Below are 18,061 nucleotides of genomic sequence, written 5' to 3' on the forward strand. Positions count from 1 at the left end.
AAATGAAATATTTTGAAATGCGCGAAGAAACCCAACTAAGTTCGAAGACCTCCTTCAAACAATAACAAAAGAAGCAATGTGTGGTTGCTTCTGGTAACATTTTCAAACCAGCGTTAAAGATAATAGAAAGTCGATTTACACTTTATGTCATTGGTGTTTAAATTGCCCTCATCTTCCGCGTGATGGTTTGACCCAGTTCGCAGAGATGGTGCTGATAAAACCAGCGTAAACTCTTCTCCAAAATGTCTTCTGTTCCCCATCCCCAGTCTCCTGCATTTACATTCAAACTTCATCCAGTCTGTCACACTAACAGGCAATGCACTTCCTACAGCCACACAAAAACAAGGTTCAGCATTTTCCCCCCATCTCTTCCCTTACTCTTCAAGTCACTTGGCTCAAACGATCTGATAATTCAGTTTTAAAGTAATGCATTTCCAATTTGCCTCATTCAAATGAAATGATTCACACGTTTAGCTAACAAAACGACGAGGTTGAAATGCATCGGTAGGAATTGTGAATGCAGCTAAATCCACAATTACTATGGCACTGGGATAGCAACTAGTCCACAATGAAATTTCCACACTGAAGATTATTTTAAAATGCACAAAATCGCACTCGTGAACCTCCCACTTTGTTTTTTGTGCAACAAAGTAACATCAGACTGAGTGAGTGAATGTAGGATCACACAATCACTCCAGCTGACATCAGTGGATAGTAGCGAGAGGAGCTGGGCCCAGGGCCGGAGCGGGGCTCAGGGAAATGCATCATTGTATCCCCGGGCTGGGAGGGGATCATTTGTATTCATTTCAGCCGAGAATGTAACCACTGCTGCATGGATACATCACCATAACAGAAAGCACTCGGACACGGTACCTCATCGTTACGGTGTGAACGGGAGAGAAACCGGACAGAAGGTGGCGTGAATCAGGTAGTCCGAAGCACTGGATCAACACAAAGCGACATGTTGCCCCGCCGTATCTCCCCACGCCAGCTACACCCCAGTCCGCAACAGCGGCCAAGCCCAACCGGCAAGGCTCCACCAATCAAAGTCCACACCCTCATCAACCCACCAATCAGAGTCCACGCTCTTATAAATCCACCAATCAGAATCCACACCCTCATCAACTCACCAATCAGAGTCCGCACCCTCATCAACTCACCAATCAGAGTTCGCACCCGCATCAACCCACCAATCGGAGTCCACACTCTCATCAAAGCACCAATCGGAGTCCACACCTTCATCAACCCACCAATCAGCGTCCACAGACTCATCAACCCGCCAATCAGAATCCGCACTCTCAATCTCATTTGTGGGCAGCAGGGTAGCATGGTGGTTAGCATCAATGCTTCACAGCTCCAGGGTCCCAGGTTCGATTCCCGGCTGGGGCACTGTCTGTGCGGAGTCTGCACGTCCTCCCCGTGTGTGCGTGGGTTTCCTCCGGGTGCTCCGGTTTCCTCCCACAGTCCAAAGATGTGCGGGTTAGGTGGATAGGCCATGATAAATTGCCCTTAGTGTCCTAAAAAAATAATGTTAATGGGGGTTGTTGGGTTACTGGTATAGGGTGGATACGTGGGCTTGAGTAGGGTGATCATTGCTCGGCACAACATTGAGGGCCGAAGGGCCTGTTCTGTGCTGTACTGTTCTAATTCTAATTCTAACTCACCATTCAGAGTCCACACCCTCATCTACCCACCAATCAGAGTCCACACCCTCATCAACTCACCAATTGGGGTCTCACCCGCGAATCAGTGTACTCTCAATACTCCCAGCTACAAGATGCAATGCAGGAAATTCCAAAGGTTCCTTAGACAGAACTTTCCAAACCCATGGCCATTACCATCTGGAAGAACAAGGGCACCAGACAGATGGGAACAGCGTCACTGGAATACATGCCATCCTGACTTGGAAATATATTGCCATTGCTTCACTGTCGCTGAGTCAAATCCTGGAACTCCCTCCCCAATAGCACTGTGGGTGTACCTACGCCACATGGACTGCAGTGGTTCAAGAAGGCAGCTCACCACCACCTTCTCAAGAACAATTAGGGATGGGCAACAAATTAGGGATGGCCGAGCCAGCGATGCCCACATCACATGAATGAATAAAAAAGAATCTGATTAGTTACACCTTCCTTTCTTTTAATTGGAATGTACAGTCTTCCTGAATCCTCTTCCATGAACCTGTGAAGTCCCAGGGCCCCATCCACTGTCAAAGAGCTAGTCCTAACCCCAAAATGCCCTTGATAGGAGTGAAGAGATATGACATATAATTTTTCATACACTATGGACGTAACTTTCCATTTGGCAGAATAAGTGTGGTGACAGGTGAGATAGACGGTAACTTTCCTGCTGATTTGGGGGGGGGGGGGGGGGGGGGGGGTCCTCGCAACCTATCTTTTGCTTGAAAACAAATTCATTTTCTAAACTGTTGGCTGAGTCACGGAGTGAGGTGGGCACTGATTCAGCCACTCACCATTACCTAATGGTATTGAAGTTCCGGGTGCCATATTCAAGCTGCGCCAAACAGATATTCATGCCCTGCAGGCCAGCCGTGAGGTGTGGTTGAACAACATGACCTCCAGAAGAAACAAGCCCTTTGCACCTCAATTCAGCCGCCACTTGCTGGTGACTCTCCTCCAGGTCGTGTGTAAATGCCAAGGTGCCCTATTCCCGAGGGATGGAAGCAGGAGGGCAACCAATCTGATCTTACCGGCCTGGTAGTAGGTCGCCAGGGAGGCACACAGAAAATAAATACTCTGTGGTGCAGGAATGGTAAGTCAAGCTTCTCCTCACTCTGGACTCACACTTTCAGTATATCAGGCACTCTGCCTACTCAGTCCATATTCATTTTTATTCATTCCTTCCTGAATCCCCTCTCATCCCTAATTGTCCTTGAACTGAGTGGCTGGCTAGGCCATTTCAGAGGGTAATTAAGAGCCAACCAGAGACTTCAGGTGGTGGCATGTGAGGGGAGGTCACTCGTTATATAGCTCCGACCAGGATCTGCGTTTTTTAGGCCTTTCTGCCTAATTTTTAGGAGACTTTTGCACAAAAGCATTCTGGATCGGTAATACACATTTCCCACACCGAACACATGTCAAAAAGAAAAGGAAACTTAAAACCAAAGAAGGCAGTTCCTCAGCAGAGAAAATGGTGGCGGCAGCATTGTCGATAACGGTCACCTCGATAACAGCAGACACGCTCTTGGGTGTGCTCGTAAAGGAGTTTGACAAACACTTTGACAAGCAATGGAAGTTGGTGTCAGAAAGTCTACGGAAATCGATTGAGGAGGTGAAAGGCCCTGTCTGGGTGAAACTTGATAAGATGGCCAAGGCAGTAAAGAAGCATGGCAAGGTGCTAGAGGGTGTGGAGTAGGTGCTGATAAGGCAAGGTGAGCAGCTTGCGTTATTAGAGGCCAAGATGGCGGTGGTGGTCGATGTGAATAAGAGATTGAAAGCTACGGTCGATGATCTTGAAAATCGGACAAAGAGGCAGAACGTCAGAGTTGTGTGGTTGCCGAAGGGTTGGAGGGCCTGAATCCCACGGAATATCGTTCGCAGACATTTGGGAAGATGATGCCCGAGGGTGGCCTCACGTATCCTCCGGAGCTGGACAGGGCTCATTGGACACTTCGGCAAAAGCCTCGGCCAAATGAACCACCTCGAGCGATCATTATTCGATCCCAGAGCTTTATGGTGAAGGAGAGGGTCCTGAAGTGGGACAAAGAGCACCGTGACTCACAGTGGGAAGGAAACTTTGTGAGGATTTACGAGGACGTGAGGGCTGAACTGGCGAGGAAGTGAACGACCTGTTCGGGTACACAAGGGAGAATTCAGAATGTCCAAATCACCTAACAGCACGACTTTCGGGAGCACCCGGAGGAAACCCATGCAGACACAGACAGTGAACTAAGCCAGGAATCAAACCTGGGACATTGGCACTGTGAAGCAACAGTGCTAACCACTGTGCTACCGTGCTGCCCATGGGAAGGGTGTTGGGATATCCTGTATGTAGCTGTATCCTATATATATCCTGTATATTTGTTGATGGAATTTGTTTTTCTGTTTGTGGGGTTGGGGGGATTTTTATGATGGGGACTGTACTACGAGGAACATTTTATCCCCGAGGTGGGCAATGTTGTTGTATTTGTCTTTGTCCTTGAGGGGGGATCCTGCCCCACTAACAATTATCAAGGCTAGCAAATGTGAGCAAGGTGGAGCCGTTGACCCAGTTTGGTCAAGTTTGGCGGGCTGAGTAGTTGCTTTGGGGCTTGGGAGGGAAGGTGTTTGGATCTTACATTTGGTTTCAGTTTGTGTATTGGGGAGGGGGGAGAGGGGGGGTTAGTTTGCTGATGCTCATGGTAGATATCCTTTGTTTATTTTGGGGGTGGGTTTGGTGGCCATCTCGGGCGTGCCTTTGGCCTGTACTTTTTGGGTTTTTACTTAGTAGCCCCTAATGGTGGATTCTGGGGTAGGGGACCCCCAATTTGGTTGGTCACCTGAAACATAAAAGGTTGGGTGGCCCAATGAAGAGGTCTAGAGCTTTTGCACACCTAAGGAATCTAAATGCTGATGTGGTATTTTTGCATAAGACTCACTTGTGGTTAAGAGATCAGACCAGACTAGGTCTGTGGGCGGCACTGTGGTTAGGTTCGAATCTGACCTCAGGTGACTGTCTGTGTGGAGTTTGCACTTTCTCCCTGTGCCTGTGTGGATTTCCTCCGGGTGCTCCTGTTTCCTCCCACAGTCCAAAGATGTGCAGGCTAGGTGGTTTGGTCATTGGAATTGCCCCTTAGTGTCCAAATGTTAGGTAGAACAGGAGATTGGGCGCAGGTAGGGTACGCATTTGAAGGGTCGGTGACAACTCGATGGGCCAAATGGCCTCCTTCTGCACTGTAAGGAATCTATAATTCTGTTCTATCAGAAATCTGCGGGTGGGACATATGTTTCACTTGGGCTTTAATGGAAGGGCCCGAGGTGTGGTAATTGTGGTTAATAAGTGGGTCCCCTTGTCTGTCACCAGGATCGTGGCAGATCCTACTGGTAGATAAGTAGTGGTCAGTGGGTCTCTGGCGGGTACATTGGTGGTACTGGTAAATCTCTATACCCCTAACTGGGATGATTTGCCATTTATTAAGAACCTGTGAGCTTCCATTCACAATCTAGATTCGTACCAGTTGGTTCTGGGAGGGGACTTTAATTGTATACTAGATTCTAAGTGGACCGGACCAGGCCTAAATCGTTGGCTCTATCGGGAATGGCCAAGAGTAGCCTTTATAGAGTAGCTGATGGGGGGGGGGGGGGGGGGGGGGGGGGGGGAACCCATGGAGATTTCTGCACCTATGTGATAAGGAGTTTTCATTCTCTTCCCATGTGCATAAGGTCTATTCTAGAATTGACTTCTTTCTACTGGTCCGTGCTCCCGTGGATTAAAAGGGTGGTATATTCGGCAATAGTAATCTCTGATCATGCTCCACACTTTGTGGACCTGATGCTGGACATGGATCCCATTCCACGGCGTGGAGGTTAGATGTGGCGTTACTAGCAGAGAGAGGTTTCTTGAGCTCATGTCTGTGACTCTCGAGGAATATATTAGGTTTAATAGGAACAACCCGGTCTCTCCCTCCACACTGTGGGAGGTCCTTAAGCCGGTTGTAAGAGAGGAGGTCATCGCCTATAAGGCGCTTTGAGATTAGACTGAGAGCGGAGCGGCAGCGACTGGTGGGTGTGATTTTGGTTTGGAGATGGATTGCTGCTATTTGGGAGGACTCTACTCCAGAGCTGCTGGCGACGAGGAAGCAGCTGCAAAAGCAGTTTGATCTGGTCTCCACGGGGAAGGCGGGCGGGCCTGCTGCAGCACTTGAGAGGGGTGGTTTATGAGTACAGGGAGAAGGGAGGCCGTCTTTTAGCTCAGCAGCTGAGGTAGCACGCGCTTCCCGGGAGATGGTAGAGACTAGGGATTCGGGTGGCAGCTTGGTCTCCGCCCCGAGGGAAATCAATGCAGCGTTTGCGGTTTTTTACAGGGATCTGTCTGAATCAGAGCCCCCGGGGATTGGATTGGACATGTTGGAGTTCATTGATGGGTTGTCCTTTATGGTGGAGAGAGAGAAGGGAGGAGTTGGAGGCTCCGTTAAGCCCTGAGGATTTACTGAAAGGGCTGTTGCAAATAGGTAAGTTGGGTTTCCCATTGAATTTTAGAAGAGGTTTTCGGGCCAATTGGTGCCATTGATATGTTCAATGATTCTTTGACACGGGGTTCCTTGTCCAAAACACCTGCGCAGGACTCTATCTCCCTCATTTTGAAAAAGGATAAGGACCCCACAGAATGTTGATCATATCGGCCCATTTCTCTTTTGAATGTGGGTGCCGAACACTGGCACTGCGATTGGAGGCCTGTGTACCAGATGTAATTGCAAAAGACCAGACAGGCTTTGCTAAGGGTCTGCAGTTATCGGCTAATATACGGTGTGTGCTGAATGTTATCCTCTCCCCTCCAACCCCCCCCGAACCAGAGGTGATTATATCTATGGATGCTGAGAAAGCATTCGACAGGGTGGAGTGGGAATACCTTTATGAGGTGTTTGGGAGATTTGGATTTGGGCAGAAGTTCATTTCAGGGGTTCGGCTATTGTATACAGCCAGTGAACGCACTAATGCGATGAGTTCAGGGTATTTTCTATTGTGTAGGGAAATGAGGCAGGGGTGCTTATGTCACCGCTCCTCCTTACGCTAATCATAGAACCTTTGGCCATATCATTGAGGTATTTGGGTGAATGGAATGGGATAAGGCTGGGGAGGGAGAGAGTATAGGGTGTTTCTATATGCTGATGACCAGCTCTTGCATGTTATGATCCAGTATCCTTTATGGACGAAATAATGAAGCTACTGAGGAGCTTCGGATACTTTTTGGATATAAATTGAACCTGGAAAAGAATGAATATTTCCCAATTCCCCTAGGGAGGAGAACTAATCTGGGGGTATTGCCTTTTTGTCTTGCCAGAGGTAGCTTGTGGTATCTGGGTATTCGAGTGGCCCATGATTGGCCGATGCTTCATAGGTTAAACTATACAAGTCTGGTGAGTAGGGCGAGCCCCAACTTATCGAAGTAGAATAACCTTCCACAGGCCTTGGTGGGCAGAGTCCAGACAGTTCAGATGAACATTCTCCCAGGTCTTTATTTCTGTTTCAATGTCTTCCTGTTTTCCTTGCTAAGTCTTTCTTTACCAAGGTTAACAAGTTAATCACCTCTTTTATTTGAATGGGTAAGTCACCAAGAATTCATAGGGTGTTCCTTCAGAGGGACCAGCAGTCGGGAAATCAGGCGTTACCCAATTTGCTCGCTTACATAGAACATGCAGTGCAGAAGGAGGCCATTCGACCCATCGAGTCTGCACCGAGCCACTTAAGCCCTCACTTCCACCCTATCCCCGTAACCCAATAACCCCTCCTAACCTTTTGGTCACGAAGGGCAATTTATCATGGCCAATCCACCTAACCTGCACGTCTTTGGACTGTGGGAGGAAACTGGAGTACCCGGAGGAAACCCATGCAGACACGAGGAGAACGTGCAGACTCCGCACAGTTACCCAGCGGGGAATCGAACCTGGAACCCTGGAGCTGTGAAGCCACAGTTCTAACCAGTCGGTGCTGCCCTTATTATTGGGCGGCCAATATTGAGTCAGATTCCAAATGGAAGAGGATGGGGGTGAGTTTGTGTGGGGGCTCGAGTTTACAGGTTTTGGTAACAACTTTGCTCCTGCTCTCCCCAGCGAGGTATTTCTCCAACCCGGTGGTGATCTCTATTTTAAGGATATGGAAGCAGTTTAGGCAGTCTTACAAGCTGAGTGCCATGTCATTGTTGGCCCCTATCTGCGGCAACCATTTGTTTGTGCCATCGGGTTTGGATGCGATGTTTAAGTCATGGGAAGGAAAGGGCCTTGAGTATTTTGTGGATGTGTTCATGGAAGGATGGTTTGCCAGTTTGGAGGAGCTTTCAACTATCAGGGATGTACTTGTTCCGCTACTTCCAGTTACGCAATTTTGTCCAGAAGGCTTGTCCTACATTTCCCTCAGCCCCGCAACTATCGTTGCTGGGGAGAATCCTATTGCTGGCGGGGTCTTAGGGGAGCATTTCAAATATTTACCAGCAGATCATGCCAATGGAATGTCACTTGACCAGTTGAGAGCGAAGTGGGAGGGGGAGCTGGGACCAATTTTGGATGAGGATGTGTGGTGTGAGGCCCTTCGTGTGATGAACTCCACTTCCTCCAGCACGTGTCTCAGCTTGATTCAGCTCAAGATGGTACATAGGGCTCACCTAACTAAGGCTAGGATGAATGGGTTCTTCACATCTGATGCACGAACAATTGCACAAAAGACTCAGATTGCTACAACTGTGGCTTTATTACAGTCAGATGCGTGGCCTCCTACTGCAGCTGGCGAAATGGCTGATCAGGAGGAGGTCACGCATATTTATTTGGCTCCTTGTGGGCGGAGCTAGCCGGCGGGGCTACCGGCGAACCTGTAGTGCAGGTCCTACCGTACATCCCCTAATACAGGTGCACAGTGGTTCACCACAACATCATGCAGGGAACCTGGCACAAAGATAAATGACATTCTCCTGATGATCGCACACCAGCTGTACATTGAGGGAGTGGAACCCTTTCCTCTTGATGAAGATCAGTTGCTGCTGTTGCTGCTATGGAGCTTTGAAAGAGATATATGTGCAAAGATGACAGCCTGCACTTGTGGCAGCTGGAGATTGCTGCAAATCTCAGAAATCTCGCAGCCTGGCTGGTTTCATCCATTGTGAACTGGATGTAATGATGTGCCTTACGGTAAAGGGCAGCCATAACTTCTCTTACACATTTTTGCCAGATAGGTTCCCAGTGGATCCTTGACCCAAGCATTTTGCAAGTAAATTGAGCGTGGCGGTCACCTTTAAAGCAACTGCCACGAGACGGCCTCTCAGTCTGTGCAATGTCAGATCTTCCCTAAGAATGTGGCAAATGTGAGCTGTCACATCCCTTGACAACTAGACCTGTCTGCGACACCCTCTCTCGGTCATCTCCAAATATGAGAGTCTTCTTCATTCACCCTGGGTCACACCAATCGCCCCCATGGGATTGGTCTCACCTTCGCAGCCTCTGGTTGTTCCTGGGCCTCCCAGGACTATGAACCTCAGGTCTCTAAGCCCTGCCAGATGCTGTACTTCTCTCCTTATTCGAAACAGAGCCATTTAGTTGGCAGAAATGACTACAGCCTCCATTCTGCACTCCTCTTTCCTCGGGACAGATAGATCAAACACATGAATGCAGCTTATCCTACAATGATCAACCGCCCACTCAAAAGCTAAAAACCAGTGTGAAGCCCTTGGGCTGTGTTCATTACATATGTGCCATTCCCAGTTCCACCCTTGCAGCCGAGGTGAAAGTTCAGCGATCATGGGCTAGATTCTCCGTTTCAGGCACTATGTCCCCACGCCGTCATGAAAATTGTGGTCTTTTATGCCAGGAAATCTGGGGTCAAAAGGCCACAGATTCACCTCCTTGCACGGAGCTAGCAGACAGCTATCGTGGGCTGCCGATACGCCCACCCCCCACCCCCCGCCCGCACTTCCGGGTCAGAGCCTGCGCATGCGCATGGCGGCGGCCGCGTGCTCCAGGGCAGACTGAGACCCCAGACCTGGACCTCGGAAATAGTGCCCCCAATCGGCCGTGTGCCCGACCCGGACCGTGCTCCCCGAGTATGCCGCTTTTCGGGGGGCGGAGAATCGCTGAACCGCCGTCGGTCCTGATTTCATTTTAAAAAATTGTTTTTAGAGTACCCAATTATTTTTTCCAATTAAGGGGCAATTTAGCGTGGCCAATCCACCTACACTGCACATCTTTTGGGTTGTTGGAGTGAAACCCACGCAGACACAGGGAGAATGTGCAAACTCCACACGGACAGTGACCCAGGGCCGGGATTCGAACCCGGGTCCTCAACGCCGTAGGCGACAATGCTAACCACTGTGCCACCGTGCTGCCCTTCGGTCCTGATTTCATGCCGGAAACTGGATCCTCTGCCCCGGTGCTGAACACGATTTTGGCAGTGGGGTGTGGAGAATCCAGCCCCATTTGTGGCTAATTGTCTGTTTGGGCAACTTGACAGCACAATTACAAATGGGATTGGAGAGGGTCGAGCACAGGCATGTGATTTCAGAGTACAAGGCCCGGCGAGGCTGCTTCATTTGGATTTGAAGAAACCCCAGCCCTCCAATTTTGGAATCTGGAAGCCTTGTGCCTTGAAAGTCATTTCTTACTGAGGGTCTTTTTTAATGATGATGTGGAGATGCCGGCGTTGGACTGGGGTGAGCACAGTAAGAAGTCTTACAACACCAGGTTAAAGTCCAACAGGTTTGTTTCAAACACGAGCTTTCGGAGCACGGCTCCTTGCCTCCTCACCTGAAGAAGGAGCCGTGCTCCGAAAGCTCGTGTTTGAAACAAACCTGTTGGACTTTAACCTGGTGTTGTAAGACTTCTTACTTTTTTAATGATGTCCTTCCATGGAATAGTCAACTTGGTGGTGCTGCACTTTTACTTTGAGACCAGCATCCGACCGCCTCGTGTCACCGTGGAGAACCCACTGAATGTTTTCGAAGCTCTGCAATGTGTGGGTACCCCCCCCCCCCCCCCCCCCCCCCCCCTCCAGTCACCTCTGGAGCCCATTGTAATAATTGTGGACTTTCTATCCACGCCCCTGAACACATCATTGTCAATGTCCCTATGCCCCAGTGAATATGGAGGTTCTCCCCACCTTCATGCCATGTGTACTGTCACAGACAGACACCACTCCCATCACAGCTTTGAGTATCCCCCAGTATTACAGATTCTCCATCTACAGGCTGAAGATGCCATCCATGCCCATGACAATACCCTCTACAGCCCAGTACCAAGCCATGTACCCAGTACCCGCGGATGAGGCACTGATCACCCATGCAGTACGGATAGGCCTTCCAGTCCAAGACTGGCACCACAATGTGCATGTCGTGCTAATGCTGTAGCATGGTTCACAGGGCTGAGGACTGGCTGAGATTTCCCGTCCTGTCAATGAGGTCCAATGAGATATGATTCATGTGAGTGACTGTCACTTACCCTCCTGGTTCCATCAAAGCACCCTCTTCCCCCAATCATGTCTGCAACCCCCCCTCCCCCCCTCATGTTCTAAACCCCTCCCCTCTCCTCAGGCATGCCTCAGTGTGATCTACCTCCCTCTAATCCTAAACTCTCTGGATACAGTGCAGCTCTGCCTGTGCCCCACAACAGTCTCTCTGGATACAGTGCAGCTCTGCCTGTGCCCCACAACAGTCTCTCTGGATACAGTGCAGCTCTGCCTGTGCCCCACAACAGTCTCTCTGGATACAGTGCAGCCCTGCCTGTACCCCACAACAGTCCCTCTGGATACAGTGCAGCCCTGCCTGTGCCCCACAACAATCTCTCTGGATACAGTGCAGCCTTGCCTGTGCCCCACAACAGTCTCTCTGGATACAGTGCAGCCCTGCCTGTGCCCCACAACAATCTCTCTGGATATAGTGCAGCTCTGCCTGTGCCCCACAACAGTCCCTCTGGATACAGTGCAGCCCTGTGTGTGCCCCACAACAGTCCCTCTGGATACAGTGCAGCTCTGCCTGTGCCCCACAACAGTCCCTCTGGATACAGTGCAGCCCTGCCTGTGCCCCACAACAGTCCCTCTGGATACAGTGCAGCCCTGCCTGTGCCCCACAACAGTCCCTCTGGATACAGTGCAGCTCTGCCTGTGCCACACAACACTCTCTCTGGATACAGTGCAGCCCTGCCTGTGCCCCACAACAGTCCCTCTGGATACAGTGCAGCTCTGCCTGTGCCACACAACACTCTCTCTGGATACAGTGCAACCCTGCCTGTGCCCCACAACAGTCCCTCTGGATACAGTGCAGCCCTGCCTGTGCCCCACAACAGTCCCTCTGGATACAGTGCAGCTCTGCCTGTGCCCCACAACAGTCCCTCTGGATACAGTGCAGCTCTGCCTGTGCCCCACAACAGTCCCTCTGGATACAGTGCAGCTCTGCCTATGCCCCACAACAGTCCCTCTGGACACAGTGCAGTCTCTCTGGATACAGTGCAGCCCTGCCTGTGCCCCACAACACTCTCTCTGGATACAGTGCAGCCCTGCGTGTGCCCCACACAGTCTCTCTGGATACAGTGAGCCCTACCTGTGCCCCACACAGTCTCTCTGGATACAGTGCAGCCCTGTGTGTGCCCCACACAGTCTCTCTGGATACAGTGCAGCCCTGCGTGTGCCCCACACAGTGTCTCTGGATACAGTGAGCCCTACCTGTGCCCCACACAGTCTCTCTGGATACAGTGAGCCCTACCTGTGCCCCACACAGTCTCTCTGGATATAGTGAGCCCTACCTGTGCCCCCACACAGTCTCTCTGGATACAGTGCAGCCCTGCGGGTGCCCCACACGGTCTCTCTGGATACAGTGCGCCCTACCTGTGCCCCCACACAGTCCCTCTGGATACAGTGCAGCCCTACCTGTGCCCCACACAGTCTGTTCAGCAAACTATGTAAGAAGTAAGAACATGGGAATATTCAGGATCCGAGAAGACTATTCAGCCCATCTGACCAGAACCGATGGTTTTTCTTCACCTGGATCGCCGTCAGTGGATTGCACCACCTGATCAATCGAAGCCTTGATCGGATCCAGCGTGTCCTTCTTAAGCTTGGCAAAGCATTCTTCAAAAATCTTCACCAGCTGCTCCGTCGCCCGCTGTGCCATCTCCCCGCGGCCCTGCTTCTCTGCCATGTCTTCCCGCGTTGCCGGCTCTGCTTGCGTCTTTCTTGTAAAACTGTGTCTCCTCACACAGCCACTTCTGGTCCAATTCTCCATACACTGGAGGGGACTTCTCCTCACCGTCTCACTCTCCACCGATTCACCCAATAAAATCTGGGAAAAAATGGGAGAAAAAGGTCCAAAAGTCCATCACAGGCGGGAGCTATCAAATGTGCACCCTACTCGTCCATGGCCACTACCAAAAGTCCCCCCTCATCCTTCTAAACTCCAGTGAGTACAGACCCAGAGTCCTCAACCGTTCCTCATATGACAAACTCTTCATTAGGATATAGAACAAACACAAAATGGTTACAGCAGAGAAAGAGGCCATTTGGCTGATTGTGCCCATGCTGGCTCTTTGCATTAGCAACTCAGCTAGTCTCACCTCCCATCCTTTTCCCATAGTCTGGAATATTTTTACTTTTTGGGTGCCAATCCAATTCCCTTTTGAAAATCACAACTGAATTTGCCTCCACCAGCCTCTCAGGCGGTGCATTCCAGATCCTAACCATTAACTGCGTATCAAAGCTTTTGCTCGTGTCACCATTGGTTCTTTTGCCATTTTCCTTAAATAGGTGTCCTCTGGTTCTTGACCCTTCCACCAATTGAAACAATTTCTCCCGATCTACCCTGTCCAGACCCCTCAGGGTTTTGAACACCTCTGTCAAATGTCCTCTCAACCTAAATCTTTCCTGCACCCTTTCTGAAGCCTTTGCATACTCCCTAAAGTGCAGTGCCCAGAATTGGACGCAATGTTCCATTTGAGGCCAATGCAGTTTCCTATAAGAGTTCGCCACATCTTCCTTGCTTTTGTGTCATCTGTTTCTATAGAGCCCTGGATCCTGCATGTCTTTCACTTTCCCAACCTACCTTGCTGCACCTTCAATACTTTGTGCACATATACCCTGTCAGAATTTGCTTGTGTATCATCAAAGTCTGTCATATACCAGTGTGTTATCAGCTAAGGATTTGTGGTAACATCAGAGATTAGTCAGACAAATATAAGTAGCAATTAGCAGATATACTGGCTGTAACCCATGTGAGGTGTGAGTATTTGTAATAGGAGGCCAGAACATTGGAAGCACCCAAGCAGTATCACATTAACTATCTGGGATTGTCCAGGTCATCCTGCTCCTATTGTAGTTTTAAGACCACATGTCGGGTTGCCATAGGCTTAACCACCTTCAGCTACTTCCTTCCATCATAGTGTCAGCGGTGGAGATGTTCGCTGATGACTGCACAATGTTCAGCACCATTTGTGACTCCTCAGATACTGAAGCAGTTCATGTCCAAATGCAACAAGACCTGGGCAATATCCAGGCTTGGGCTGGCAAGTAACATTTGTGCCACACAATGCCAGGCAATGACAACCTCCAACAAAAGAGAATCTTAACCATTACCCTTGACATTCAATGGCATTAACATCGCTGAATCCCCAACTATCAACATCCTGACGATTACCATTGACCAAAAACTGAACTGGACACGTAAATACTGTGGCTACAAGAGCAGGTCAGAGACCAGGGGCAGGATTTTCCCATTTTTGGCAATGTCGTAGTTGATGGGAAAAATGGCATTGAAGCCCCACTGGCAGCTTTCTCCGCCATATTGTTCAGCTGATTGTCGAGAAAAGGTGTGGCAGGCCCCATGATGTAATAATGCTGGCGGATCAGACTCTCCCCGCCAGCAACATAGCTTTTTAAAGATTGCCTGGGGGCAGTGTATGACCCTCTCTACTGTGAGCGATTCACTCACCTGAACTCCTCTGGCAGGGTCTGCTTGCCAGGTCCATCGGAGACCTGTCATAATTCATACACCAATGTGAGTGGATAATGTAATGGGGGGGAGGTATCAGGTGTAGAGACCAGACCTGATAATCAGATGCTAATTTATTCTAATGGAGACCCTGACTTTCAACATTGGCATTTCTGTTACATCACTGGCAGAGTGCGGGGACAATCGTGTCATGACTTTATGTCAGCAATATATGTTGGCCTAGCTAGCGAAGCCCACATCCATAAGTCAATATTTAAGAAGTTAAACCATCAAGATGGCTAGTATGTCAAGTCTAGTGGGTTGGTAAGAGTTCTGTAGCCACTGAGTGACATCCTTAACCCTGGCACCAGGGGGTCAATCCTGGAATCATGCCAGTGGCCACAGAAATGTTTGTTTCCCTGAGGCTAGAATCCCGTCACTTTTGCTTTTCTAGTCTTCCCGATGCCTACCATGCCATGGACTTGACTCTGGCTGCACTTCACAGAGGGAGCATTGCTCTCACCAGTATTCAGAATTTGATGCCAGTTGAAGAGTAAGATGTTCTTCTCCACAATTTGTCTGGTCCGCCTTGAATGTCTGGTAGTCACCCAATTCCTCTCTGCCTGCATAACCTTAAGATGCATTTTAATATCATGATTATTATATTTTAAGGGCAGCAGGGTGGCACAGTGGTTAGCACTGGGACTGCAGCGCTGAGGATCCGGGTTCGAATCCCGGCCCTGGGTCATTGTCTGTGTGGAGTTTGCACATTCTCCCCGTGTCTGCGTGGGTTTCACCCCCACAACCCAAAGATGTTCAGGGTAGGTGGATTGGACAAGCTAAATTGCCCCCTTAATTGGAAAAATAATAATTGGGTATTCTAAATTTATAATAAAAAATGATTGTTTTATTTTTATTTCTAATTTGTAATCGTTACTGCAGCTGTACATAATGGTTAAATTTGTTTATTTGCTAGGTGTTCTGGGGTTTGATGCATCAGGCTACAATTTAGCTGTTGGTGCCACTTTGCTTCTGCTAAGGTGCAGGATGTGGGTGGCAGGATGTGTGATTTGTGCCCATTGGCTTATTTTTGTGGCTACATTGTGATGCAAGATAGCAAGGCAGTCTTGAGATAGAGATAGAGTGGACAATTATTTACATCCTCGATGATAAGCAAGTTGACGCCTGGGCACTGAAAGTGGGCTCTGAATCACTAGCGGTGCCAGCACCATACAACCTTAAAAGTGAAGCAGTGTTTTAGATCATTTTAAGTGTGGCCTGTGAGGCTCAGTTGACGGGAAGAAGACAAGCACAGGCGATCTTGCACGCTTTTGAAGATTTCACAGTGGGCATATTGTGATGTGAACTGCCATTTTGCAGCTGAAATATTCCTTACATATGCCATAGAAAAATTTGTGAAAGTACCGAGTTGTCTTTTTGGAGGTGATTTGATGAGTTGCTGAATTTGGCAAGGACTTTTGCAGCATGCTGAGAGCAGACTGTGGTTGGAGTGCCTCTGGCTCGGCAACACATCAAACAAATAGTGCAGAGGCTGCAGAGACAAGATGCTTTATGCAAAGAGGGGAGGGAGGAGTTTTCACCAAAGGCCCTCCCACCAAGCATTTTCACGGAGTGTTCTAGAAAGCCAGCTGGTGAAGGACAGAACTCGAGCCAATTTTTGCACACTTTAATAATCACTTATTTAAAGAGATGCACTTTACAAACATACATCTCCTAACCCCACAGCTGCAATTTCAATCTGTTTCTATTTATACGAGCACAAATGAATCCCCATGACTCACTTACAATTAATATATAATTTATAGAGCATCTCTCCTGCCTCCATTTTAGCCTGTGTCTGAAACTCATCATGGAGGTGGTCATGAAATTGTGCCACCTCTTTTATGCGACCTACTGGAGCAATGCCCTGGAGACAGCAGCTGAAGGAATTTAAATTCACTTAATAAATCTGGAATAATATGCTAGCCTCATTAATCATGGAACAGGATTGTTCTTAACACCCAACTGGTCCATTGATGTACTTTAGGGGAGGAAATCTGCCTCCTTACCTAGTCTGATCTACATGAGACTCCGGACCCACTGCCATATGGCTGAATTTTAACTGGCCTCTGAATTGGCCTAACAGGCCACTCAGTTGGAGGCAGCTCACCATCACCTGATAAAAGGGCAATTTGGATAATAAATTCTGGCCTTGCCAGTGACACCCACATTGAAAGAACAATTTTTTTAAATGCAGAGGTGGAGGTGGATCTGGCAGGAAGACATCACTTGCCAGAAAATTCACCCGTTGCATTATCATTGTACTTGGTGTAATCTACCTCAGCACACAAAGGTGAACATTACGGGTTTGTAAATGGCAACAGGTCACAGCAAGATTGACTGATTACTTTTCAGAAACCGGCAAAGGTAATTTCCAGCATTTGCAAAGATAAATGGCATCCACAACCTGGATATCTGGGAGAAATGTAACAAGAGACAATAGATTAGGAAGACAATTCAAGAGTACAGGCTCAATAACTAAAGACTGCCCCCGATGATGAAGCGGAGAGGGGTCATGCACTAGAGCATAGTTAGAATAGTGGAGGACACAGGCTGAAGGAAGCTCCAAAGGTGGAATGCGACAAGATATATATGTATTTGTAAATGAAATTTTTGAATTCAGTAAGAAGGAGTGATAGGAAATCCTTGGAGAGCAACAAGGTAAGAGATGAGACAGACTTTGCTGGAGTCAGAATGTAAGTTGCCATTTTTGAAGTGTCATATGTTGTGCACCGGAGAGCAACCACCCAATGCAAAGACTACCCAGTTGTTTTTATTTCATTGGCCCACAGGATAGCTGAATCGCTATGCATCCTATGTATCACTATGTAGGTTGTATCCACTGAAGTTTAGAAGAGTAAGGGGTGACTTGATTGAAACATGAAAGATCCTGAGGGGACTTGACAGGGTGGATTCTCTTCTGGGAGAATCTAGAACTGGGTGTCACTGTTTAAAATTATAGGGTCGCCCATTTAAAATGGAGATTAGGTGAATTTCTTTCACAGAGAATTGTGAGTCTTTGGATTTCTCTTCCTAGAAAAGGTGGTGGAAGCAGAGTCTTTGAATATGTTTAATTCAGCGGTGGATAGACTCTTGGTAAACAAGGAGGTTATAGGTTATCGGGTGTAGCTGGATGCAAATTTGAGCTTACAATCATATCAGCCATTTCTTACTAAATGGTGGAGCAGACTTGAGGGGCTGAATGGCCTACTCCTGCTCCTAATTCATGTCATTGTGTTTTTTTTTAATAAAGTTTTCACCAATGGGGCATTTGTGCCTAAAGAAAATGGTTAATGACGGTGGGAGCGATTTACCATCCTCGTCATGCCTGACTTGGTGACGTGACAAGGCCCCAAAAGAGAAAATGCTGGAAAATCTCAGCAGGTCTGGC

At 48.6% G+C, this 18,061-nt stretch overlaps 1 protein-coding gene across 1 annotated transcript in view; it reads right to left on the reverse strand.

Moving 5' to 3' along the window:
* Positions 1-1,029, reverse strand: part of def8 (differentially expressed in FDCP 8 homolog) — a 42,367-nt gene extending 41,338 nt beyond the window's left edge. Inside the window, exon 1 of the mRNA XM_038806472.1 lies at positions 874-1,029. The gene's annotated coding sequence lies outside the window, so the exon portion shown is untranslated. The remainder of the gene's footprint in view (positions 1-873) is intronic.
* Positions 1,030-18,061: the final 17,032 nt, after the last annotated feature.

The sequence above is a fragment of the Scyliorhinus canicula genome, chromosome 9 (assembly GCF_902713615.1).
Source record: "Scyliorhinus canicula chromosome 9, sScyCan1.1, whole genome shotgun sequence".
Lineage (NCBI taxonomy): Eukaryota > Metazoa > Chordata > Chondrichthyes > Carcharhiniformes > Scyliorhinidae > Scyliorhinus > Scyliorhinus canicula.